We start from the raw sequence: 26,099 nt of genomic DNA, 5'->3' as shown, positions 1-26,099 counted from the left end.
AGAGAGAGAGAGAGAGAGAGAGAGAGAGAGAGAGAGAGAGAGAGAGAACTATATTAGATTTGCAATTTTAAAAAAAAAACTGTCTTGTGTATATCTGGTTGATACAGACAAGACTTCTATGTTGGCGACTTATCTTTTGATGGATTTTATCCCCTGGTTTGATCTAAAAGGGTTGGCAGTTCAGTCATCAAATATAGATAGATAGATGATAGATAGATAGATAGATAGATAGATACATACATACATACATACATACATACATAAATGAAACAAATTCAATCTAATTAAAAATTTTAAAACCACAATGAATACATCTCTCTTACAGGCTAATCTTGCCAGCTGTTTAAATAGATACAAAACTAAACTGCTTTGAGTCTGTAAATGCTATTTGTATAGGACTTGGCAAGTAATTACTATAGTTATTAGGAGTTTATATTTGACATGGAAATTCGGGGTGTTAAAACTCATCAAATTATTGGTGCTTAAGACATACATAGCATAAATACATGGATTTGAATCTACAATTCTAAAGAGGAAAAATTGGATGAAAAGCAACCTGGAAAGCCACCCAAAACTGCAAGAAATATCCTTGCTTTGAGCTGTACTCAGAAGGAAGATTGATTTTATATATATCCATAGGCACTAACTCCATAACCAAAGCCCTGTTATCACATTTTTGTGTATTAATGGCCAGGAGAGATCAACAGTGATTTATAAGTAAAACATGAACTGCTTACATTTACCAGTTCATACTCAGAGTGATTTCAGTGGCCAAGTATGTACTGCAGGAGAGAGCAGAGGCTGAAGTCTCCTAGTTTCCCATGTCAGTCAGCTCCAGCTTTATCCTAAACCTTGTTAACAACAACAGTTACCCCAGTAATAATAATTTAAAAAAAAAAAAAAAGAGCAAAGTTTTCCTAGAATAATTTGATCTGCTCCAACCACAAATTCTAATCCACAGAGTTTCCTCCCTTAGGGTTCTGTGGGTGCTTAACCTGCTTCCTATGTAGCATTTGAAAATAAACTCCTAGTTTCCCATTCACCCTTCTACCAAATCAACAGACCCACCAAAGCATTTTTACACATATACAATTCTGTTAGTTACTCGTGGTGTGCGTCTTAAATTAACTTTGGATTGCAGAGGGGAAAAAAAAAAAAAAAAAACACTCCAGCCAGCTCCCCGGTTCCCCTCTCTCCTTTCTGGAGCTCTAACTGCTGTATACCGATGACCCCAGAGGAAGGGTTCCTTGCGGCTCACAGTTTTGAGCAGGGCAAGTAAGAAACCCTGCAGTTTGCCTGCCTCGGGTCTCTCTGAATCTCTGCTTTGAGATCACTGCCTTCTGTTTCAACCTGAGGGTATTGGACTTTATCACTTTATGGACTCCCATAAAACAAGCAGGGCTAGCAAATGCCTCCAACGGGCAGCTGTGAGGAAAAGCAAGACTAACTCTGCCAGGTCCTAGAACCTTTCAGATTCACCGCGTTGAATTTGATACATAAGGGCAAAGCACCTTGAAAAATGAATCATCTGCATTTTCTCCTTATAATCACTCCCTCCCGGGGCATGTAATTAATTTCCTGAGCTTTGAAAGAAAAAAAAAAAAATCTGGATTACTCACACTGTCTTGAAGATGCAATGTCAGCTATTTAGGCCGTGCTAGGACTCAATTACAACAACATATGCAATTAAGACAGGAACTGGCAAGCCGGGACTACAGCAACTACAGGGCTGGTGCTTCCCAACCGGCGGGCTATAATCTATGAAACTGAGCCGGGATCCAGCCAATCAGTTAGCTCCTCATAACAGGTCTAACTGGCTCTGGACAGCTAAAGAGCTGCGCTGGAGCACAGCAGAGAAGTTACTCTACACAACACTGCATATCTACAGTCACTTTGCCTGCAAAGGCCAAAGAGGGGGGGAAAAATCCCAGCTTCATTGTCTCTGGGAAGGAGGACAGGTGATCTGGCACAGACCGAGTCTGAAGCTGGAGCTCAGGACTCCTGGCGTGGCAGTCCCAGCAAGTATAGATCAGAGACACTCCAGACACCAAAGGGCGAGCCTGCAGCCAAACCTTGAGGTAACTAACCTTCAGCTTCCCTTTTATTGTTAGCAGGAATAATGCGGAAAGGAACCGATAACCACTAAGTTGCTTGAGCAACTAAATAAGCTTCTATTTTTTTTTTTTCCTCTATGTCCCGTGCTTTTCATAGGTCATTTGTTACTGAGTCCAGGGAGGTTTATGTCCCTGAAATAACTTGCGCTGGGGTAGGAAAATAGGTAATTTTCCAGAACAGCTTCACAGCCTGTTCATGTACTGCTGAGAACGCGGGTCAACCCGGCAGACAGGGAGGAGAGAGACCCGACTGCTTGCTTCTGTAACACAGGAAATAACTGTGCACATTTATTAGGCTGAGCTGGGAAGATAAACTGTTGCCCAGCTCCTCCGGCCTCGGACTCTTGGGACACAAGAATGTTCCATGGAGAGAGGACTGAAGCTGAGAATATTCAGAATCAGAATCAGGGGACTTAGCAATACTCCTAGAAGCAGAGTTTTACTATCTCCCTCTATAACTTCTGCCTTATTTACCACTAAATCCCAGCGACTAATTACACCTGATATTTACTATGCCATATGTCTATAGTTATTATTTATTAAAGATCCTATGAAAATATTTGAAATTACTACAAAGATGAGCAAAAAGAATTTAAATGAAGAAGAAGAAGAAGAAGAAGAAGAAGAAGAAGAAGAAGAAGAAGAAGAAGAAGAAGAAGAAGAAGAAAAAGAAGAAGAAGACAAGAGAAACATAGTTCACACCCTTTAAATACTTAACATCCTTTCCTTTTCCTGGTAAGAAATGTGAATGTTTCAAAAAAAAAAAATGTATAGCAAATGTATGTTCTTGCCAAAAACAAACAAGCAAAACAAACAAACAAACAAACAAACAAAACCTTTCAAATCGTTAAAAATGTTTAATTTATGTTTTGATTTAACAACCTCTTAAAGGAAGAAGAAAATTGCTCATTGGTGACCAAGTATAAAGGATTCTAATGGAAGAGACACTTGTGTGCTTTTGTTCTGTTACAGATGGAACTGGAGTTGCAAAACTAGAAAGAAAGTAGCAAAATACAGAAAACAGAAAAATATATCCATGGGCAGTTCCTTCCCAAGTCTTGTTCTTTGACTTGTCCAATTTGTGACTATCAAGGAAATAAGATTTTGATGTTTAAATATTTTTCTAAATATTTAATTAACCTTTTGACAGTGCTGCTGCCTATGGTAAGCAGGTAAGAGTAGGAATTTCTAAGTAGGGGTGTTAAAACTTCGACTCAATGAAAATATAAATTAGTTTGAAATGGAAAGAAAAAACATACTATCTTTGGTTGTTGTAGTTATTTTTGTTTTTGTTATTTGAGAAAGGCTTTCTCTCTGTAGCCCTGGCTGTCCAGGATCTCACCATTGTAGACCATGCTGGCCTCGAACGCATAGAGAGTATTATCAACTTAATATTGTTGAATCCTCCACTCAAAGACTCTGATTTTACCTTGTAATTAAAATCTCACTAAATCCTCTTAACTCTTCATTTCGACTGTCCATTTCCTCAGACAATGACAACCCTGGTCACCAGGTCGGTTCAACTTTTAGTCATTGCTCAAAATTCATACTCAAAAACTACACAATTGATTTACAAAATAAAGTGCCAAGAATCAGACACTGTTTTTGAGAACACTGGCCATCTTGCGTGGGGCCCCACGCATAGCTATCCCAGCGTGCATGCAACCCCCACAGGCAACAGGCTGAACATACCTGGTGGCAAAGTGAGACATGGAAGTTAGCGCATGCTCATTTTCATCCAGAAATTTCCAACTGAAAGAACTCACTACCTTCAACTCAGCAGAGCACTGTCTCACCAGCCAAGACAGTGGCCAAAAGCCATAGAGCAAGTGCAGGAATGGGGCTTTAACAGCTGTTGGACATTCTACTCTGTCAACATATAACTAACCCCCGGCTCTCTGGCCCTCACGCATATTACAAGCATTGACTGACTTACTTCCAAGTGGCTCATTGATTAATAATTAACGTTCACCCCAAAGACACTAGTGCTAAGAGCTTTCAAAACTATCTCCGTAGCCTTCCCCTCCCAGAACTGTAATTAATCATGATACCGTGAGGTGGCTCCTGCAACAGGAGATTTTTCTGGGGATTTAAAGTGTTAGGGTTAGGGGACCCATCATTGAACCACAGAGATGTCTTGGTATGAAGTATGATTCAATTTGAGCTGATAATCACATTTTTCCTGTACCCTATTAATTTTTTTTTTTTTTTTTTTTTTTTTTTGCCTAAAATTGTTAGCCTAACAAGTTAGAGTTGGCTCTCTCAGGCATCACTGTCAAACCAGCAGGTCTTGTATTAAGAAGCTCTGGCTTGAAAGACTGGCTTGATGGCCCTGTCACTGCCATCACTTCATATCTGGTGGCTATTGCACCCACTAGTGTGTAACCAAAGGTCATCCAAAGGTCACCCAGACAGCTGAATTCACTTTTTGTTCATATTTCATTGATCTCAACTCTAGAGACAATGATGAAGACAATCCCAACAACTGAAGATCAAGGACACACATTCTCTTCTGACCCAAGAGCGTCAGCCGCTCTCAAATATCAGAGCTATATGGCTGGCTGAAAACGGTCCCAAAACTGGGGCCAAGAATGATTTATGGGCTCATGAGCTAATCTGTCTAGCACTGTACTTTATAGAGCTAAAGAAGTTACTCACAAGTGACTGATTCACCATGTTGGCCCAACAAACCAATTAAAACCGGTAGGACATTAACTCCATTCTATGTGACAGGGACAAACAGCCATATTGTTATCATAATGCTAACCTCATTACCAAGAATCCTAGACATCAGAACCTGTTCCCCCAGTAGGAAATAGCTGACAACCAGCACCATATGATATAAACGCCAAGGAAAGTTTTACTTGGAAAAAAAAAAGTAATTTAAAGTGTGAACACTAAAGATACAGGTCTGTCGTCACTTTGAGGACTGACATGTTCTTGAATTATATAACACTAGGCACGGAGATTTCAAATCAAACGTACACTCACCCTATGGGGAGGCTTTGGAATGGGGGCTTTGTTTTTATTGTTTATCTTTGCTTTCTCTGTTTATTTTGTTTTCTTGTAGAGACAGTGATGGCATCCAGACCCCGTGTTAGGCAAACACCCTCCTCCTGAGCCACAATCCCGGCCCTAAAGTTGATTTCTAACCCATCCTCTCCTAAGAGCATAACTGTATGGAATTACACCAATAATCTACGTGACAAATCTCTAAAATGCATTACACTTAAGCTTAACAAAGTGGTTTTTAACTCAGTCTTCTCTAAGAATGTGAACATATGGAATTATAGCAATAATGTATGTGAAAAGGATTTCAAAATATATTACATGATAAATCACACATAAGCTTAATGAAAAGACTGCCATCTTTTTATACGTAAACATGAATTGTGGGAAGTCAAGAATTCTTCCTCGGCATAAGACCTGACAAGAAGGAGAAAAACCTACTTTTTTTCTGTGTCCCTCCCTGTTCTTTTTGCCTCTCTGAAGTGTTATGTAATGAAATATGCAAAGTCTGGCGATTTAGTAAGAGAAAATGTTGGAGGGGGGTTGTTATTAACATATTGCTCAAACCATGCCTGTGCTTCTGGCAAGGCCTCAAACACTACCACACGGACAGAGAAGACATAAACTCTGGAGCCAGACTTATCTAGGTTCAAATTCCAGCTCTGGTCTTTCACTGAGAGTTTGAGCACAACGTCTAAGAGCACTTTTCTAAAAAATTATCATTTCACTGTTTTTATTATTAAGATCATTGTCATAGTGTGCTCAATATACAAAATGAAAGTGAATTACTCAGCATCCAGGTGTTTAGGTATGGATCTACTCTTATCACATACTGCATCTGGGATAACTTTAAAAATACACATTTGTCTTGATGTCTCTGAGATCAAAGTCCAGCGAGATGTGAGATGCTGCTGTCAGCTTTCTACCTGGTTGTCACATGAACTTTGAACCCAACCCTGCATTGGCTGCATCCCATAAGGACACCTACCCAGGATGTGATAAAGAAGGGGTAATCGAAGCAGACGTGATTCATAGAATAGTTAGCACAGAGTTCAGGCGTGTCAAAAAAATAAAAATAAAGTCTTGCATGAAGAGAAAATAATAATGGTACCCATAATCTTCATTCATGGTAGTCTAACCAAAAAAAAAAGATTTCAATGGGCATGGAGGGTGTCTATCCTGAACACCTGTGCTGATTATACAAAACACATAAGCCATGTCTCGATTCACACTGAATTCCCAGCTTAAATATGAGAGAACGTTGAAGCTAATTATTCCATTCCTCCCTTGGATGAGAGATTTCTCAAAGCAAGAGATTATTAACTAAGGTTTTAATATACTCAGTGAGAAACTGAAGGAAAACAGGTCAGTCAATTTGGAAGAGTGGCAACGGCCCTCAGGATCGAGCGTGGACTTCATTCATTTGTCCATTCACTTATTCATTCATTCATAGAAGACCTTCAAACTTACCTTTCCCTGTGTCCATACAATTACCTGCCAGCCACATATACCTGCTTCTAGCTCCTGAGATGAGCCTCTGGAAATACAGATTCCTCTACACGTGCCATCAACAAGATAAACAACAACGAACTCCTGCACCATGAGCCCATTCCTGTTCACTTCTTATGGAAGACGATTGGTTACTCCAAGCTTGTAAAGAATTAAGGAATCAATACCTCTCCCCAGAATTCAATTCTAAAAGAAAATAAACACTGAGGAAAGTCAAGGCCATTTTCAATTTAGGAGGGGAAAAAAAAAAAAAAAAAAAAAAACTTCAAAACGAATACAGAGAAATTCCAGAATTATAGTAAAATCAATAGACCTACCAGCAAATTCTTTGCTAGAGTTAGAAAATCACTTCTGGTTTTTCTCAAGTTGATAAAGAAATGCCACGAAGCTCACTATATTTGCTAGAAATAATTACATCTTTAAAGCTTTGTGAGGGGCCCGGCAAAGAGTAGAATAAGCTAAGCTAAATCTCATTCATCCTCATTATTCTGCTCCTGGCAGAACACACTGGAAGGTCAGGGGTGGCTAAGACTCAGACACAGGCAATTAGCTCCCACCTACCCACTGTTGGTTTAGCTGCCATAAATCATGAAGTTTCTCCTTCTGAAAGCCCACGTGTGACCCTGAGGCATTACCATCTGAATGGCAACATTGTCACGGTTCGTGGGCATAAAACCTACACTGGATACTCATTGAAGGAGGGGATCGTGTGAACACCTAGAATTTTCTAAGAGTTAGGTATAGTGGAGAACAACCACTATGGGTTAGATGTGGTTTCCCCGGGGGGCCCATATAGACTACCTTAGTCCCAAGGTAGCAGGAGGTACTTAGGTCATTTAAAATGACATTCAATAGAAGGTTCTTAGGTGTAACCAAAGTGGATTGTGTATGTTCTTTCTGTGACTGCATGATCTTGAACTCAAATGTTAAAAATATAAGTGAAAATATGTCTCCCTTTACTAACTAAAGAACTTGTGTCAGGAATGAAAAAGTAATACGGAATTCCCATGATTAGAACTCAAGTAAAAATTGCCTTAGGCACCTCTCCTAATTAATTTGTTCCCCCAAAACATAATCTCCCTATGTGACCCCTCCCTCCACCAAAAGAGCCCATGAAGGAGCTTCTCGAATCCTCTCATCAACTGAATGAATATGTGCCTATCCCCAGAGCAGTGGGGTCAGGTATGACACGAAGTCATACAAAAGACAGACGGGCCTTTCTGGGACCGAGAAGCACATAGCAATATCAGAAACTTTCTCTTAGGAGCAAATCTGCCCTGTATTCACAGCTCTGGACCAGGAAAGTGTCTAATTTTTACCTCTCCGTGCAGGGCCCTGTGAGAGCCGTACATAGCTCTGCTCTGTCCCTGTGGCCCGTGAGTCTTCCTCTCCACCAGCAAGAGCAGATTTCTCACTCCTATAATACAATCGGGTACGCATCTCCTAGAAGGTAACTTAGCTGAAGCAACACATTTGCAAGCATGAACAACTGAAGGAGATGTGGTCTGATCCCTGTCTATAACGGGAGCCTTTAAACTTCATGTGCATAAGGATGTAACAAACACCCAGGTATTTGCAGCAACAGAAATCCCTGGTTCCCACTCCAGGATGCCAAGCCCACAAGTCTAGAGAGCAAGCACGGGGAGCCACCCTTGGGAAATATGAAGACAACGTGTGCAAAACACAGAACACAAAGTCTGAATATGTTCTTAATACTGACCAGTAAGCAGACTAGTGACTAGGAATCAGATGTAATTCCAGCTTCACTGATTCACCTTAAACTTGACTGATTGCTAAACAAAAATTACACATGGATGTGGTGGTATGGAAACAAGCCAGGGGTTGTTTTGGGCAGGAGAGAGAAACAAAAGGAGGAATATTGGACACTGTCTAACTCATATTCTGCTAATGACCACTGGTAAAAAAGCCATTGAGTCCCAATTGTCCCTCACTCTACCTTGTCAACAATTCCAAAAAGATTATGCAAAATTACCTAAGATAATTATCCGAGGACCAGACTTTCCAAAGTAAAAGCATACAATATTTTGATCTTTCATTTTTCAACCTCAGATACAGACAGAAAAAAGAGGGTTTGCTAGTTGGTTGGTTTTTAGAGCTAAATGGACCCAAGGAGAGCTTCCAGGTGGCTAAATCTACTAACTCCAGCACAATAGGACAGAACTGAGTCCTACCCCTGCTTGGCTCCTGCAATAGGACAGAACTGAGTCCTACCCCTGCTTGGCTCCTGCAAACCTGCCTATCTCCCTTTGTGGATGATGTAGGCCCTCTGCGGGTGGTTGTAGGCACTTGGAAGAGCTCTTTCTATTAGGTGGGATGACCCATGAGGACGTCTTTGTTTTATGTCCTCCTTGGCATAGGATAAAGTTCTGTTATGTAAGAGCATAAATAACAAAAAGCTTTGTTCTTCCAAACCAAGAGGGGAACAGCAGATCTACGTGAAATTCCTTGGTCCTAAAGCGCCTAAGGATGGCAAGAATGCAATATTATTTTAGGCTGTCCATCAACGCCAATCACTCACTCACCTCTCTAGGCTCCAGAAAACAATGATCCAATATGGCTATTTTCTGGCAGGCTGTAGCCTCAGGAAAAAACTAGTTCACATACTTGGAACTAGGGCTCTTCCTACATTAAAATAAATGGAAGCTACTCAAACCCCACTTAGCTTTCTCCCTTTGAATCGCAAGCATAAGAACACAGCTGTTTGTGCTTACATAATGAAAAGAAAATTGAAACTCTGAATGAACGAGAAATCAAAGTATGTTTTATTTACTCCCTCCCAAGTCCTTGACATGTGTTTTATTCTTTGATTCACACAGTAAACCTCAAAGAAGATGGTTTTATTATTTTCATTTTTACTAAGAATAAGAGAGTTTATGTAAGCCTCCCTCAGGACAGAGTGGGTAAGGCACACCCCTGGGTGTTAAGTTGGAAATAAAGTACAGGCACTCCCATTGATCCTGTTGAGCTTTAGGTGGACATGTTATGTTTCTACTAACATTGCCTTAGAGGAAAGGAAGACTGTGGTCCTGCTTAACACCCTGCTCTGCATCACCGGAATAATTTCCCATGGCAATATATAAAGTGTTACACTATGAGTTTTGTTGACCACATGGGATTTTTCAGTAGGTATTGGCTACACTATATTATGCCAATCCCCTATTGATAAACATTGCTTCTGCTTCTCCTACATGAATGCACTTCTACAGACACATCGTATGTTGTGCATATATTGTGTAGTTATCTCCTACAGATAAATCCTAAACTAAGAACTGTTTCTTAGCAAAGAAGCTCTATGACTTGCAGGGCTATACTTACCAAAAAGACTGTACCTGGAAGCTGCCAAAGGAAAAAAGTCTAATTTTTTTCAGACTGAGAGATATAGTACAGCATGTTTGGCAACATTTACATTCCTATAAAAAAAAAAATAAGATGGGGGAAGGTGATCCCATTTAGCCATGTTGTACTTCTTTGATTATTAAGGGGGTTGGGGCATCTTTTTCTATGCATTGACCACTCACAATGATTCTCTCAATTCATTATCCTTGGATTTTTCTACCTTTATATCAGAGTCTAGAGCCAAAATTCCTTACACATACTTTCTCTGGCTCCTTACTGAGCCCTTATTGTCTGGGTTCTCAGAGTTCATGTGCTGGAATAGTAGAGACTTTGATCTACAGCCAAAAAGACTTTGGAAACATATTGCCAGGGTGATTAGTCAGGTTCCATAAAATATATTCCAAGAAGGAAAACTGGTTACATTGAAAGAGCACAAAGCCATAAACTCCTCCTTGTCTGCTTCAGAAGTAGGTAATCCCCTGCCTTTATCAGCTGTTGTTCATCTCACAAGAAACAATGACCCAATCAGATGTACTTTTCTTTTTATGCACAGAGAAATTTGGATTGGAAGAGAGGCCAACAAGTTTGGACAAACATCCCTAGAAATGGAGAGCCAGAGCAGGACGGACACACACACAATGAAGGAATGCATGGATGTGCACACTCAAGCACACACATACACACACACACACACACACACCTATACCCAGACAGAGGTAAACCAGGAACTTACCTGAGATGCCCTCACTCTGAGGATCATGAAGGCAACACTCATTATTAAGTAACCTATCTAAAATCAGCTGACAGAGAATAATTTCCCTGACTCCCTGAGCAAGGCTCCTTCTACCAAATGAAACTGACCAGAGATAAGGCAGAGCTCAAGTTGAGTCTCCAGAAATTAAGACATTAATTCTACCTTCCAAGTGCAAAGATTCATAATTAAAAAAAAAAAAAAAGTGTTCTGTGAGGAATACCTTTACCCTAGGACCAGGAATGGGCACAGCAATAGGCAAGTCATACATCAAGCATCTTCATTTCTAAGGTATGGCATGGTCCTAGCTAGCTGTGGAAAGAGGGCTTGTGGGAAAATGTAAGATCACATCTTTGATCCTCTACTCAAAATCAGTGACCAAATACACATAGCCGAGTAAGGAGGATACCCATCGTTTTCTTTGTAAATATCACTCCCATAATTAATTTTGTTTAGTCTAGCTTGTCTTTTAAGGTTTAACAAAATTCGAGCTCTGGCTGAAGGAAAGCTAAACTTGGTTATGCATCAGGTTCTTCCAGAGAATCTCATGCCTTCGATTATGGACCAAAATGTGGCCAAATCCCTGACAGAAGAACTGAACAAAGCTATGCTATCGCATCTCACCTACAATTTTTAAAAAAGATTTATGAATGAGTGGCCCCAACATTCACACAACTAAAGAGACCCAAAATAAGTATCAAATCGTTGTTTCTCACTTGGTTAAGAATCATGCTGGCTATGAAAAATGAAGACATCATGATTTTTCAGGCAAATGGATGGATCTTGAGAATATCATCCTGAGTGAGGTAACCCAGTCCCAAAAGGACAATTCATGGTATGTACTCACTTATAAGTGGGTATTAGCTATAAAATACAGGATGCCCATGCTACACTCCACAGACACAAGGAGGCTGGACAGGAAGGAGGGCATAAGCAAGTATGCTTGGCACTCACTTGCAAAGGGGAATGGAATGGTCATGGAAGGCAGATGGAGGGAGGGATGTGGGTGGGAAAGTGGATTAGGAGGGGAGTGGGGGCAGGGTTTCAAGGTCTGGTGTAGGTAAAGGCAGGGAGCATGACTGGATGACCATGAGAATGAATCAAAATCTGTAACTGATGGGGGGGGGCAAGGTAGTAGGGGGCATCTCTAGGAAGAGACAAAGACCTGGGATAAGGAAGACACCCAAGAATCCATGCAGGTGTTCTTAGCTGTAACTCATAGCAATGGGGATACAAAGCCTAAGGAAGGTGCCTCCTGTGGCCAGTCAGGAACCCTGGTGGAGGGATAGGGACACCAACCCACTCACAACACTTTCCACCCAAAACTTATCCTGTCTAAAAGAAGTGCACAGACAGGGCATGGAGCAGAGACTGAAGGAATAGCAAACCAATAAACAGCCTAACTTGAGACCCATCCCATGGGCAAGCACCAATCCCTGACATTATTACACTTTTATGCTTACAGAAAGGAGTCTAGCATGGTGGTCCTCTGAGAGGAACCATCTACCAAGTGACTCAGAGGGATGAAGACACCCACAGCCCAACAGTGGATGGAGCTTAAGGACTCTTACAGAGGAATAGAAGGAAGGATTGCAGCCCCAAAGGGAATAGGAACTTCACAGGAAGACCAACAAAGTCAACTAATGTGGATCCTAATGGCTTTCAGAGACTGAACCATCCACCAAAGAACATGCATGACCTGGACCTAGGCATCCCCACACATATGTAGCAGATGTGCAGCTTGGTCCTTGTGTGGGTCCCGAACAATCAGGGCATGGGCTATCCCAAAGCTGTTGCCTGTATATGAGATATGTTCTTCTAACTGACTGCCTTGTTTGGCCTCAGTGAGAGAGGAAGCACCTAGCCTCCCAGAAACTTGAAATGTTGGGGAGGGGGGGTTACCAAGGAGCAGCCTCTACCTGCTCTGAGGAAAAGGGGAGGGGAGATAAGGGAAAGGGGTGAACAGGAAGGGGGCAGTGAGTGGAATATAAAGTGAATATAAACAATCAAACAAACAAATAAGGAAGTACATACATACATACATACATACATACGCTAGTCCCAACATGTGTCTCTTAAAAAACATACACAAAACTATATTCCATCCATCAAAGATGTTTCATAAAGCCTAGAAGATCAAATGTCCTCCACCTTTCCTCAATTTGAATGCCTTTTCATTTGATCTTTTCAAATATCTACATAGGCCAGCAGAACAGAACACACAAATCTTCAGGAATAACTGGAAGGTATATTCAGGAAAAGAGGCTTTGATTCAGTAGTGGGAATTGGTCTATGCCAGGAGACGAACATGTGGTACGTGTGTAAGTTTAATCTCACAACTCCTTCCTCTTTTTATCTGAACCTTAAACACAGGAAGCAGAACACAGCTCACTTCTGGGCTCAGCTGATCCCTGTGTAGAGCTTTATTGACTTTCACTGACATGTAAGGAGATCTTGGAAAATACCAAGGGAAAAGCCTTCTTGATTGTTACCCTGTCACAGAGGTTAACTCCTGGCTCCCTGATAACCTGACTCCCATACCTTCCTCCTTGGTAAGAAACAGATATTGTATGCTGGTGCCTCTCTATGGAAACAGGATGCTTCCCAAAAGAGAAAATTGTTTTTCCAAAACTTGGTGCTTATTTTAGGGATGATCTGTGGATTCCCAGCTGTCCTCACACAGGAAGTTTTATGCCTCTGAATCCAGGGTAAGCCTTTCAAGTAAGTTTTTAACAATCCTGTTGGTCGTTATAGACTAAAAAATAAACAGCCAAGAGCTAGATGTAGGGGAGAGGTTAAACTGCTGGTCAGTAGCACAGGTGATGAGTGAACCTTCAGCAGATGTCTGCTGGCTTGTAGAAACTTTCTCTGGTCTCCTCTGAAGGTTTTATAACAACACTCATATTTTGAGGACTGTTCCGTGAAGGCTGGGTTATATGCAACTGGTTTTTTATTTCTTAAAACCTTAATAAATTTGTTGCATTAATCCTTTCCGCTAAAAACAATGAAACAGAAATGGACGCCTGATCCTAAGAATTTGGGTATATTTAAATTTTCCTTACAATATGGCTTATATAATATACATTAGGGGAAATCCCTCATTTCATAGATTACTTAAAATCTAGCTCAGTGTTAAGTATTTATTGTAAGAAACTCAATGAATACACACCACCTAATTCACATCCATCAATACCAACATACACTTTAAGAAAGCGTTGAGGTTTTCAAAATGTTCTCATGTGTGATTTTTTTTTTAATTACTTTCAAAGTTTTATGGAGCAGTTACTGAAGTAGCCTGAGCCACAGCTTTCACAGCTGTAGAACAAGCTCAGCAAGTAGCTGCCATGGGTCAGGTAGCCATGGAAATGATCACCATTCTAAGACATGGCAGATGTAATTGTCCCTCCCTACAGCTGCGGTTACTGAGGATGAAAGAGATTAAATGATTTGCCCAGTCACTGCGGCTACTATTCCTGCCATCACTGGAATTGTGGCTCCACTCTCACATTGAAAGAGTTCCCTGCAATACTTGAAAATGTGCAGTGGAAAAAGCATGGTTATCGCAGATCAGGGGTTAATTCCTGGATTGTGGGGGAGGAAACGTTGATCATTCTTTTGGCAGCAAGAGACTTCCAGATTAAAACTCTGTTTCTCCAACATTGTTTTCAACGAGAACATTATTTAATTAGGAAGAATCTCTCTTCTTTCTTGGGGACAGCCAAAGCCTTCTGACGACTTCATGAGTATTTACCTCACATTCTATCACTCAAACCTTTTGTAGCCTGCTTTCAAAGTTTTACTAATACTGGGATGTCTTAGTAGGTGGCTCATCTACCCTTCAAATGAGGTAAGTACCATCTCTAAACAAAACAAATGCTGAGGAGCAGTTCAAGCCTCTGAGACAAAGGAGACCCATTTCCCTGGGGTGTCAGGCAGGAAATAAACAATGTTAAAAAGTCACTGTTAATGATGTCTATATTTAAATATCTTTGGGTCTTGTTTTTTTGTGTTTTTTTTTTTTTTTAAATAAGCTAAGATTCTGGGGCAAGGGCAATTTGCCATCCTAACTGACAGCTTCATTGGGTGAACACGGTCACTGACCTACCAGCAAGGCAGCACCAATCACATTAAAGACTCCTGCGCAGATACCTCGTGAAAACTACATGGCAACCATACCTGCTCGCTGCTAAAGTACAACTCTGTTTCCTAAAGGGCACACTGTTCAAATAACAATGTTCTTAACCAGATTGTCCTGGACTTGACACCTTCACAAGTCTCAGTGAAACCTAGCCGATCTTGCAACTGGAGCACTTCCCCTTGTGGTCTAGCAGAAGACATCTATGAGTCATGCAAAGAGAATGACCCATGACTGGTAGAAGCATAGTCCTTCATGGGAATGGAGGACTTCTATGAGTGATATAAACACCCCTTTTCTAGCTATAAACGCAGGTTCACTGTGAGCATACTGGGAGACATTCTGTGCTAAACACCATCCTCCCCTTGACACTATAACCTGGGTACTAATAGAAAGACTTCTCTTGGGTCATCTCTGTACCCTCCTTTGATTCTCATCATCAGTAGAGTTAGATATAACATGAAGGAGGGTGCAACTGTAGCCATGGAGATGACAGAGGTAGTAATAGGCGTGATGTAGTGGCAACTACAGCAGCAACAGGTATGAAGGCAAGGGTAGCAGAGAGGCAGAAACAGCCCTTGGTAGCACAGGAAGCAACCACAAAAGCAATAGCAGTCTCCACGGTGGTGGTGACAGGGGCAGCAGTGAACGGAGGCAGCTGAAGAGTTTCAGAGAATGCCCAGGCAGAAATAACAAAAAACAGAGGAGATACTGTAGGCTGAGAATCTGTAATAAGATCTGCTGTCAGTGTCTGGGAAACCCAGCTCCCGAAACCTCTGTCAGAGCTGCAGTGTTTGTTGCAATATAGCTAAGAATTAAGCACCCCAGAGGCCCACATCAGAGCAGTAATACCAGAGAAGCAGCGAGCTATCAGGCACTGCCCTTCTGCTACCAGGAATTAATGGTAAGGAGGCTGGTGGGTATCAGGACTGTCTCTTCATCCACCCATAATTCCCACTTGGAGCAAACAGAAGATCTGCAGTTGATCGGTAACACAACCCGATGTTAGAAGAGGTCACAGTTCAACTGTCATTTCATACCAGCAGTCCATTACCCCAAAGCAGTGATTTAAACACTTTAAGACTTTTGATGGCCTGTGACATGGGATGAGCAGAACACTGGAAAGATGTAGAACCATGTGCATCTTTCCAGTTCTACAGAAAATATAAATTCTGCAGTATTCGACATTCTCTTTAGAACTTTTTAAAAGGCCATACATGCATATAGTGAGTTTTTATCAAATCTGCCCATTTACAACTCCTCCTATCTTATTTCATGTGCATATATATATATATATATATATATATATATATATATATATATATATATTCACTGAATGATGCCTATATGAACATGATTATGGGCCATCTAGGCATGGACAGCCTATCAGGTTGTGCTCCCTGAAGAAAAGTGGCTCTTCAAGCAGCCATCATGTACCAATGGTTCTTTAAATAAGGGTGGGATTTCAGCCTGGGATTTAGGTTGGTTGGATCTTGTATCAATCTTATGCCCGAAATGCCAGCTACTATGAGTTCATGTGTTCAACTAGAACTTGCTTGTAAGTTACCAGATGTACTGGTCATCATTTTAGACCTAAAACCTCAGGTTAGGGCCTTAGATAAGAGCAATGTAATGTCAGTCTCCACAGTAAGCATCCTCTGATTTTTTCTGAAATCACTGAAATACTAAGGGTGAGTCTTATGTTTCCATACATTTTATTCACATAGATACAGCATATGAAACAAAGAAATTCATATCAGTACTGACCATTCTATTGAATGAAAATAAGAAAAGAAAGGGTATGAGGAAAGCCAGTACACTCTCTCCTCAACTCACATGGTGGAGAACAGGTCAAAACATACCGGGATCTATCAACAACTACAAGTACGCCAACACTGTAAATATTTATTTGATTCTCTGCCCAGTGTGCTATTTATTCTGTAACCTTTCCTAGTTGTCAGTTTTCATTGTCCTTCTTTGGAACTGTTGCGTTTATATCTGTATTTTATTGCCATTCTCTGTGTTACTTCTCTCCCTTTATCCATCTGGCCTTTGTTACTTGACAGAGAATCAAGAATCTAGAGAAATGTAAGGCCATGGTATCATTTCTGTATCAACGTTATTACTCATGTTAAGATATAGCTATATGCCTTCTCCATTCATACTCTTATACCCACAAATTATCCTCTGGCTTCTTGTCTTAGCTGGGCCTCCACAGCTTTCTCAGAATATACCATATAAATGTTCATCATAGAAGCAGAAATAATTTTTTTTTCATTAATGCTTTTTCGTGTTTTTGAAAACATTATCCTGTACGCTGTACGTAAATCACTCCTCCCTACCTCAAACCCCTCCTGTCCCCCTTCCAATTTTATTATCTCATTTTTCAATAATTATTGTTACATGTACAAACACACATGCACACACACACTCAATGTCCTACTGAGTTCATTTGACATTGCTCATATGCACATGCCCAGTGCTGGCCACTTGGGAATTTAAATCCTATCTGGGAGCTCCTTCCTGAAGAAAACTAATTCATTCTCTCTCTCTCTCTCTCTCTCTCTCTCTCTCTCTCTCTCTCTCTCTCTCTCTCTCTCTCTCTCTCTCTCTCTGCAACATTGGTCCATTGTTGCATTTTATATAGGAATGAAACCATGTGGGATTTCCTATGTTCACATTAGCGTGTCAACTGCTATTGTCATTATGCTGGCCTTGTTCATGCAATCATACTATTGACAAGTTCATGGGTGTCTTTTCCATGTCATGTCTATAACACTCTACTAGGCAGCAGGCATTCTGGGCCTCTCACTCTTACAGAACTTTGCTGTCCATGCTTCTGCAATTTTCCCTGAGCTTTTAGTATGGAGGTTGTATCACAGGTATGTCAATTGGAGATGGGCCCTCACAATCACTTATTCAGATTCTCTGCATTTTAACCAGTTCTAGGTCTCTGTAATGGTCTCCATCTGTTGTAAAAAAGGAAGACTTTCTGAAAACTGGTGAGAGCTACAGTTATCATTAGAGAGAGAGAGAGCCATCAACAGATAGATAAGACATATTAAATATGTGTATATATATATATATTATATATGTATGTTATATATACACATACATGTATATAATATATATTCTATCTTTCTAATATATATATGTATATATATATACATATATATATATATACACGTGTGTGTATGTGTGTATATGTATATATATCAAGGATTATATATTCCCAGTGTGTGTATATGTGTGTATGTGTGTGTGTGTCTGTGTGTCTGTGTCTGTGTGTATGTGTGTGTATCTGTGTGTATGTGTGTGTCTGTGTGTGAATCAGTATATATGTAAGTAGTCAGAAGACAAAGAAAAAGATTTTAATCTGGAATTATTCAGGGAGCTAAGCAACATTCATTAAACTTCATCTGTAAATACAATGATTCAAATGAAACTAGAAAATAAATTCCAAAGACATATTTTTGACCTAAGAAAGCCTGACATCATGTCAGAATGACAAGCCACTCAATGAGGAGTGGAAGGAACATCACCATGGTGCAGAGAGAGTCTCCGTTCAGACAGAGAGGCAAACCTGAGGCAAACAAGTAAGGATTTCTTAAAGGGAGTGTGAAAAGGAAATGAGTATTGGGAAGTTAAAGGGACTAGGGGCACTCTGGCTAGCCCATCGTCGGTAACTCACCATTTCCCATTGCTTCCACATTACCCTGGGGACTACTACATTCTCTGGTGACTTTTTCTATTCAGAGGGCTCAGCTATTAAAGGGTAGGCTCACAACCTAATATTGTAAGCACCTCTGAAACTTAAGAAAGGCCTAATATATCTTTCTTTGAGCATTTTTTTTTTTTTTTGCTTCTATTAATTTGCATGTCGGTTTGGTATAATGACTACCTACTTCTCTAGTTCTTCCAGAAGTTTCGGGTGGGGATTGTTTTCTTCAGTTTGGTTGTTTGGGTACTGGGTTGGGTTGGGTTGGGTTGGGTTTTGGTCCTTTTAGGTATGTGTTTTTAGCAAGGCCTATGAAGAGCACCTTTTTAAAGGCAGTTCTACTGTATCTGTCTTTGAGACCTTGTTTCCTCCCTGGCCAAGACTGAGTTCACTCTCTCTATAGAGATCAGCTATAAAATAGGCTCCTCCAAAAAGAAGTTAGGAAGCCAAAGGAAAATCATCTAGATGAACTCTGAGTCTACTGGACACTCGATCAAAAAGCTCCAGTCCTAAAATACAGTCACTATCGCTACCTTGTCCAACAATTTTTCATCTTCCTTTACACATTTGTTTGACATTGAAATTGATGAAGCGGCTGTTGCTTAAAGATTAAAATTCATCTTGAGAAGAAAGATCACGTTTTTTAAATAAGAAGCCATATCTCCGCTAGCAGACGAGTTTCTTTCTATTTACTTTGTTTTCTTCATGCCAGTTACTGGTTGAAGAAGAGGCTACATATGCAACCCTGCCCCCCTCCCCAGTCCTGCCAGCCCCACACAGTACTCCACACACCTGCCTGTCGGAGACATCCAATGACAAATTCAATTGTTAAGTGGAATAATATAAATTTTATATCGCACTAAGGTATGTTCCGAATGAATGATCCTTCCTGAAAAGAGTTCTCAGAAAAGGGACGAATGATAACCGGAAGGAGAAGAGAGAGAGAGAGCAGATGGTAAGATGACGAACAACAGAAAGAAATGAACATCCAAGGAATGACTCAATGGGAGAAAGAAGAAGAGAAAGTAGACAGTAAGAGGTGGCACAGGGAAGAGAGGAGCAGCCAAGGACGACTCGGTGGTTTAACGGTGTTTTAGAGCTCGATCATGGCCTGCACCACTCTTAGAGCATTGACATGTTGTATCCTCCTGAAGCACAAGAGCGCCAGTAGCCACCCCTGTACCTGATAGCTTCTACCAGGAAAACTTTATAAAGCACAAATTTGATATCATTTTGAAGTTTAAGAAAATAACCAAGGGCGACACTTCCATCTAGCTGGTTATATTTCTGTCCGCTCGTTTTCATGCCCTGGATAGTACAGAAAGCCCCTCGGCATACACTTTTTTTTTTCCTTCACTGTGGAGCTGCTGAGCTTGGCTCTATAACACAGTCATGGGTGTCTGCCCACTGCAAGCCAGTGTCACATTTGTTTTGTACGTTTCATCATACCTTTGACTCAGCAGGCAGATTTTCAAGGCTCAGTGCTGATGGAAATGCCCTGGAGCCAACTTCAAAGCCAGACCTTAGAGTTATGGAAATAAAATAAGCATGGTACTTCACTTACCCATACCTACTTTGAATCCCAGTGAACACTCCAAACTATGCATCCTGTAAATCCCACTATTGATTTTTTTTTTTTTTTGATCCAGAGTCTCCTGACTTGGCCTTTAGCATTTTCCTCAGAATTACATTTTAATGCAGTCTGCATTCATACATATAACATATGAATGGACTTACACTGCCACCTAGTACATACCTCTGTCTGTTAAGTGGCAGGCTTTGGGGGAGATTAAATGTCACCCACCTATCTCTGGCCCAGCTGGAACACTCTCAGTGCCTACTCAATTTACACCATCTTCATCAAAATTTCAAAGTATACTTGCTAGCTTGCAGATTAATCATCCACAGTGCAGTCTGAAGCCATGACAGCATTCTCTGAAAGAGGAATAAAAAGACAAGTGAGGGCAGTGCACCTGACTGAGTGCCTGCCCCCACAGAGTAGATAGGATATGAAGTGCCCAACCTAAAAGGATCAGAACACATGTTTACGTACACTGATATGTGTGCACATACACGTATATAAACATTAACTCATGCACATTATATCATTCGTGTATGTATATTCATACACACATAAGTGAACATACACATGTTCCTAATGTAGGTAAATATAATGGGGAATAATTAATGAAATCCATAAGGGGATAAAAAAAATTTATCAAAATAATCCATGTGTATTACCAAGGCTCTGCAGATTAGAGGAGGTTTTTCTATGTTAGAGGTATGAAGGTTTCCACTACAAAATAAAGATAGAATATATCGAAGCAAGGACCAGAGTGGATGTCTGCAAAACCAAAGCATACAGACCACATCATCCAGACTGTGAAAGAGAACGAGCTGATGCCACTATTAAAAAGCAGACAGGAACTGGGTTTCAGAAAAACAAGTGACAGAAAGAAAAGCAGCTGAGCACGAAGGGTTAACCTGAAACAATGCTAGGAAAGAAAAGGAGCTTTGTAATACGTGTGAAACAGCACAGCTCATCTTATATGAATAACAGGATGCTTTGAAATGTAGACACTAAGTAATGGGTAGGTCACCACATACTGGAGGAAACAGGGCCCCAGTAAGACATATTGTGCCCCAAGTAAAACCTCTGGTGCTAGGAATGGGTTACCATCTTGTTAATTTGTTGGCCAGAGTGGTCCCAAAGACACTCCCCCAAAATGTCCAGGTCTTTGGTTACCCATCACTGACAGACAGTGATGAACTACTGCTGAAGATACCATTTACTTATGTTACTGACTATGGAGGATGGAGCTGGGGCCCAACTAGAAGCTTTACCCCTGCATCTGGCACCCATGGAACTGGAAGGTACTTTGAATGCAGAAAAATAATAGTCATCGATTTTACCCAGTTACATGCCCTACTGACTATATGAATGACAGTGCAGTAGTTGCGCAAATAGAATGAGGGCACCCAACCACTATTTAATTGGACCTAAGGGTCACCCAGTGAGATAAAACTATACCTGACAGTGCTAAACTGGCTAAGAACCTGAGGTTATGTAAACCATTGGCTGTAGGATGAACCTACTACTATCATTTTACTAAAGGAACATAGCAATAAGACAACTTCTGGTGACATATTGCTATACTCATAGATCAGTGCACCCCTCAGCGCTCACCAGGGAAGCCTCTGCTTTCAGTAGATGGGAATTAAAACAGAGACCCACAACCGGAGAATGTGCAGAGATGAGAGACTTTGGAGTTCAGCCCTAATGGGATCTTACCATCAAGCCCTTCTCATAAAGGTTCAGGGACTGATGTGGAAGAGGGAACAGAAAGACTGCAAAAGCCAAAGGTGGTGGATAACTTCAAGGAGACAGCCCTTTCTAAGCTTAACAGGGATGATACACATATGAATTCATGAAAACTGTGACAGCATGCATAAAACTGTAAAAGCTCAAGCCAGTAAGCTATTTGCAATTGATAGCTGCAGGGATAAGGGAAATTATTTTCTTCATTGGAATAACACTATGTATATCAACTACACTCCAGGGCTGGTCCCATGCCCAGGAGTTCTGTTTTGTTTTGTTGATGGTTTTTTTGTGTTATTTTTTGTTTCTTTTGTTTTTTTGCCATATTGGTTTTTGCTTTGATTTTAGTTTTTTTGTTAGTATTTTGTCTGAGAGAGAGAGAGAGAGAGAGAGAGAGAGAGAGAGAGAGAGAGAGAGAGCAGAAAGAAGAGATAGGGGTGACAAAGGCTTGAGAGGAGTTGGGAGATGAGAAAGAATACAATAAAATATATTATATAAAAAATAATAATAAGATTGGGAAAAAGTTTCCTCTAGGTAAGTCATAGTTCTATAGTAAAATGCAATATGGTCGACCATTTTTCTGATTAAAAAAATATATGATGTCATGTTTGTTCTAACCATGTTTAAACAGCACTGTTGACAAGGCTTCACAGGTATAGCTGCTGACTCTTTTAGGAGATGCAATCTTGGAGAAAACTGCCTTATCCTCTGGCTTTTACAATCTTTCTACCCCATCTTCTGCAAGATCCCTGAGCCTCAGGTGCAAGAGTTGTGTTGTAGGTGTATAAGCTGAGGCTGGCCTCTACAACTCTGCATTTTTGATTGGACATGGTTTTCTGTCATGGTCTCTGTTGCAAAGAGAAGCTTCCCTGATGAGGAGTGAGGACTAAACTTACCTGTGGGCATAGGGACAAGTAGTTAGAATGTAGTCACCGATGATGGTCATTTAGTAAAGTGGCAGTTGTGCTAATAGATATGCTAGTGTGGACGCAGAAAAGCTCAGGAGGCCTCAGCCTTAGAAAAAGTACCACAGGTAGCTAAGGAATGCTGCTAGCCAGAGGAATAGTCTTCTCCAAGATCATGCCAATTGTGTATCCAATATCTAATGGATGGTCAGTCCTGAAAAACATATACATACAAGTAACATAGTAACAATAAACAGACTAACAAATTTAGATTTGCATATTAGCAATACACACAGAGAGACACACAGACACATACAGATACACACAACAACAACAACAACAACAACAGCAGCAGCAGCAGCAGCAGCAACGATTAGAGAAAAAGGCCATGAGTATGAAATGAGAGGTAGCATGGAAAGTTTTGGAGTAAAAAATTAAAAAGCGAAAGGATGCGATAACAATACAATCTCAAAAAAAAATTATTTTAAAATATGATCATTAGATGATTTAAAACTAAAAGAAGAAAAGAATAAGAAAAGAAATATCCATGGTCTCATTAACAAAAGCTAAGCAATCTTTGAAAACTACATTTTACATTAACTCCTAATTTTTACATTACAATGAAAGTTCTGCATCTTTCTACATAATATTCAATTTCTTCATATTTCTAATTACCTTGTAATCACTTCCTTGGAATGTATCATCAAAGGGCAAAATTTTTTATCTAATTTTTTTTTAAAACTTTTCTTTCAATACTCTTTAGGCTACATGTTTTTTTTAAGTTCTCTGCTAAATTAAGTACAAAATACTTCATTACCCCGAATCCACTCTTCTATATGTAACAAAAATTCACCTTCTGAACATGCACAGATTCTTTTTCTTTTTTACTCTTTGGAGTTATGAGTTCCTTGGAGAATCACATAAAATATATGAATGTCTTCCTGGTAAAATATCCATAAATGGAAAAACAGACTGTTGGAGCCCATCATGGAAAGAATTGCACTGACTTTTCCACATCAGACCTGGGTGAAACTCTGGGACATGATCTCATGTGTAAGCAGAGGTGCTAATTGTAAGTTCAAGCATGAAGGCATCCATCACAGGTTGATGGGAAAGGATTAGGTTGGAGCATTAGGCTTGCTTTCCAGTTCCAGTGATACATCTCAACAGGCTTAGTTCCCCTTCCTTGCAGCAGCTCTGAAAATCCTTCCTTCTGCAAATCCCTGGAGTTGTTGGATAACTCAGCCTTGACTAGTGTGATATACCTCCCTCCTATGGAAAGTGTATGCTTATTGCCTTTATTCACACAGATTCTTAGATGTCCAAGTATGATTAGAAACTTCACCAGCTATGTCTGTTTAATATCTGCTCCAGAATACAAATAACTTTCTTTTTTGTTATCTTTTTTTGTTAGATTTTTCTTTACATTTCAAATGTTATCCCCTTTCCTGATTTCCCCTCTGAAAATCCCCTATCCCTTCTCCCCTCCCCTGCTCACCAACCCACCCACTCCCTCTTCCTGGCCTGGCATGCCCCTATACTGGGGCATAGAACCTTCACAGGACCAAGGACCTCTCCTCCGATTGATGGCTGACTAGTCCATCCTCTGCTACATATGCAGCTAGAGCCATGAGTCCCACCATGTGTTTTCTTTGGTTGGTGATTTAGTCTCAGGGAACTCTGGGGGTACTGGCTAGTTCATATTGTTCCTCCTATGGCGCTCCAAACCCCTTCAGCTCCTTGGGTACTTTCTCTAGTTCCTTCATTGGGGAACCTGTACTCTGTCCATTGGATGACTGTGAGCATCGACTTGACTTACAATATACTTTACTGAACACACCTCCCATCTTACATCATAGATTAGGAGTGCTTTAAGAGCATAAACTTTGTAACTCAAATTTGGCCAATTTATTCAACATAATTATCAGAAAATTTCTGCTAAGATGCACTAGAAGAATTCTAAACAAAAAGAAATTTGTTAGCCGGGCGTGGTGGCTCATGCCTTTAATCCCAGCACTCGGGAGGCAGAGGCAGGCAGATTTCTGAGTTTGAGGCCAGCCTGGTCTACAAAGTGAGTTCCAGGACAGCCAGGGTTATACAGAGAAACCCTGTCTCGAAAAACAAAAACAAAAACAAAAAAAGAAAAAGAAATCCATTCAGAATTTTGTTCTCAACAGGGGAGAATAGTGTGTTCTTAATTAAATAAAAGAACAGCATTGCTTGAGTTGACTATAACCCCAATAATTATCTACACACACAATATGCTTTAGCCATCATTTCAGCATAAATAAAACATTTACAGAGCTGACTCATGTTCACAGTTGTTTATATATTCTAAAAGTTGCTAAGAATTCTAAATTAGTAAACACTGGTTCATTGTTCCCAGTAGAAACATAAAGTTAGGTTCATGTGAGCCTCTAATCTCAACACTTTAAACAATAATTCCGCAAATCAGGTCTAATTCCTGTGGCTTTCTGTTTAAAGATACTTTATTTAAAATACTTTGATAATTTTGTTAATGCCAAAACTCTAGAGACAGCTCTTTAATTCACAGCTAAAAGAAACTTGTCCAGAACACACATTCTCCTAAAGGGACACATTAGCGCTCTTTTGCTTAGGGGTGCTTCAGCAGTATGCATGAAAGCCATCAGATAGAACTAATCACCAGCAAAAAAAAAACCCAAAAAACAAAAAAAATTCAATAATACAGCACCAAACATACCATGAAAATGATACTTACTCATAAATAGTAGAAGAACAGAACGCAGAATCTGCACATCACCTCATTCAACCATGGCTGGGGATATGTTTTACAACTCAAAATTTTCATGGCTCTTATCCATGAATGACTACAAAATCCTGGCAGTGCTAACTTTTGGTATTATAAACAAACTTTTGCAAATAGATACATTCGAAAATATGGAATCTGTGAATGAGGAATGACTGGGGCTCCTAGGTTAGGTTGCAGATTAGAAGCTTCTATGAATCTCTGCCAGTCAGAAAAGTTGTGGGGACAGGAAACAACTTCACTATAAACCCAGAAAGGAAGAACACCAAGACTGAAGAAATCAGTCACAGGGAAGCTAACAAGGACAACCAAACAGTGATGCAGAGAAAGGCAACATATAGGGTGCCATTGGAATCCTGGATCTCCAAGGACCAAAAGCTGCAGCTAGCAGGCAAATAGAGAGCCAGAGATCATCACCATGAGTGAAGTAAACCAGAATTAGAAAAGCCAGGAATTGCATGGTTTTCCTCACATATACTGTATTGGGGGGGGGG

General features: G+C 40.3%; 1 protein-coding gene across 3 annotated transcripts in view; it reads right to left on the bottom strand.

Annotated features, from left to right (window-relative positions):
• Nucleotides 1–26,099, bottom strand: part of Pde4d (phosphodiesterase 4D) — a 1,422,283-nt gene that overhangs the window by 1,375,566 nt on the left and 20,618 nt on the right. Inside the window, exon 1 of one of the 3 annotated variants that reach the window (XM_021208481.2) lies at nt 3,807–3,907. The exons of 1 other annotated variant lie outside the window; for it this stretch is intronic. The gene's annotated coding sequence lies outside the window, so the exon portion shown is untranslated. Of the gene's footprint in view, nt 1–1,619; nt 1,793–3,806; nt 3,908–26,099 lie in introns of those variants that run through there. One more of the 3 variants, XM_029543934.1, reaches the window with a different exon arrangement.

This window comes from Mus pahari, chromosome 11 (genome assembly GCF_900095145.1).
Source record: "Mus pahari chromosome 11, PAHARI_EIJ_v1.1, whole genome shotgun sequence".
Lineage (NCBI taxonomy): Eukaryota > Metazoa > Chordata > Mammalia > Rodentia > Muridae > Mus > Mus pahari.
Note: the sequence above shows the minus strand (reverse complement) of the source record. Positions and strands in the feature narration are given on the sequence as shown.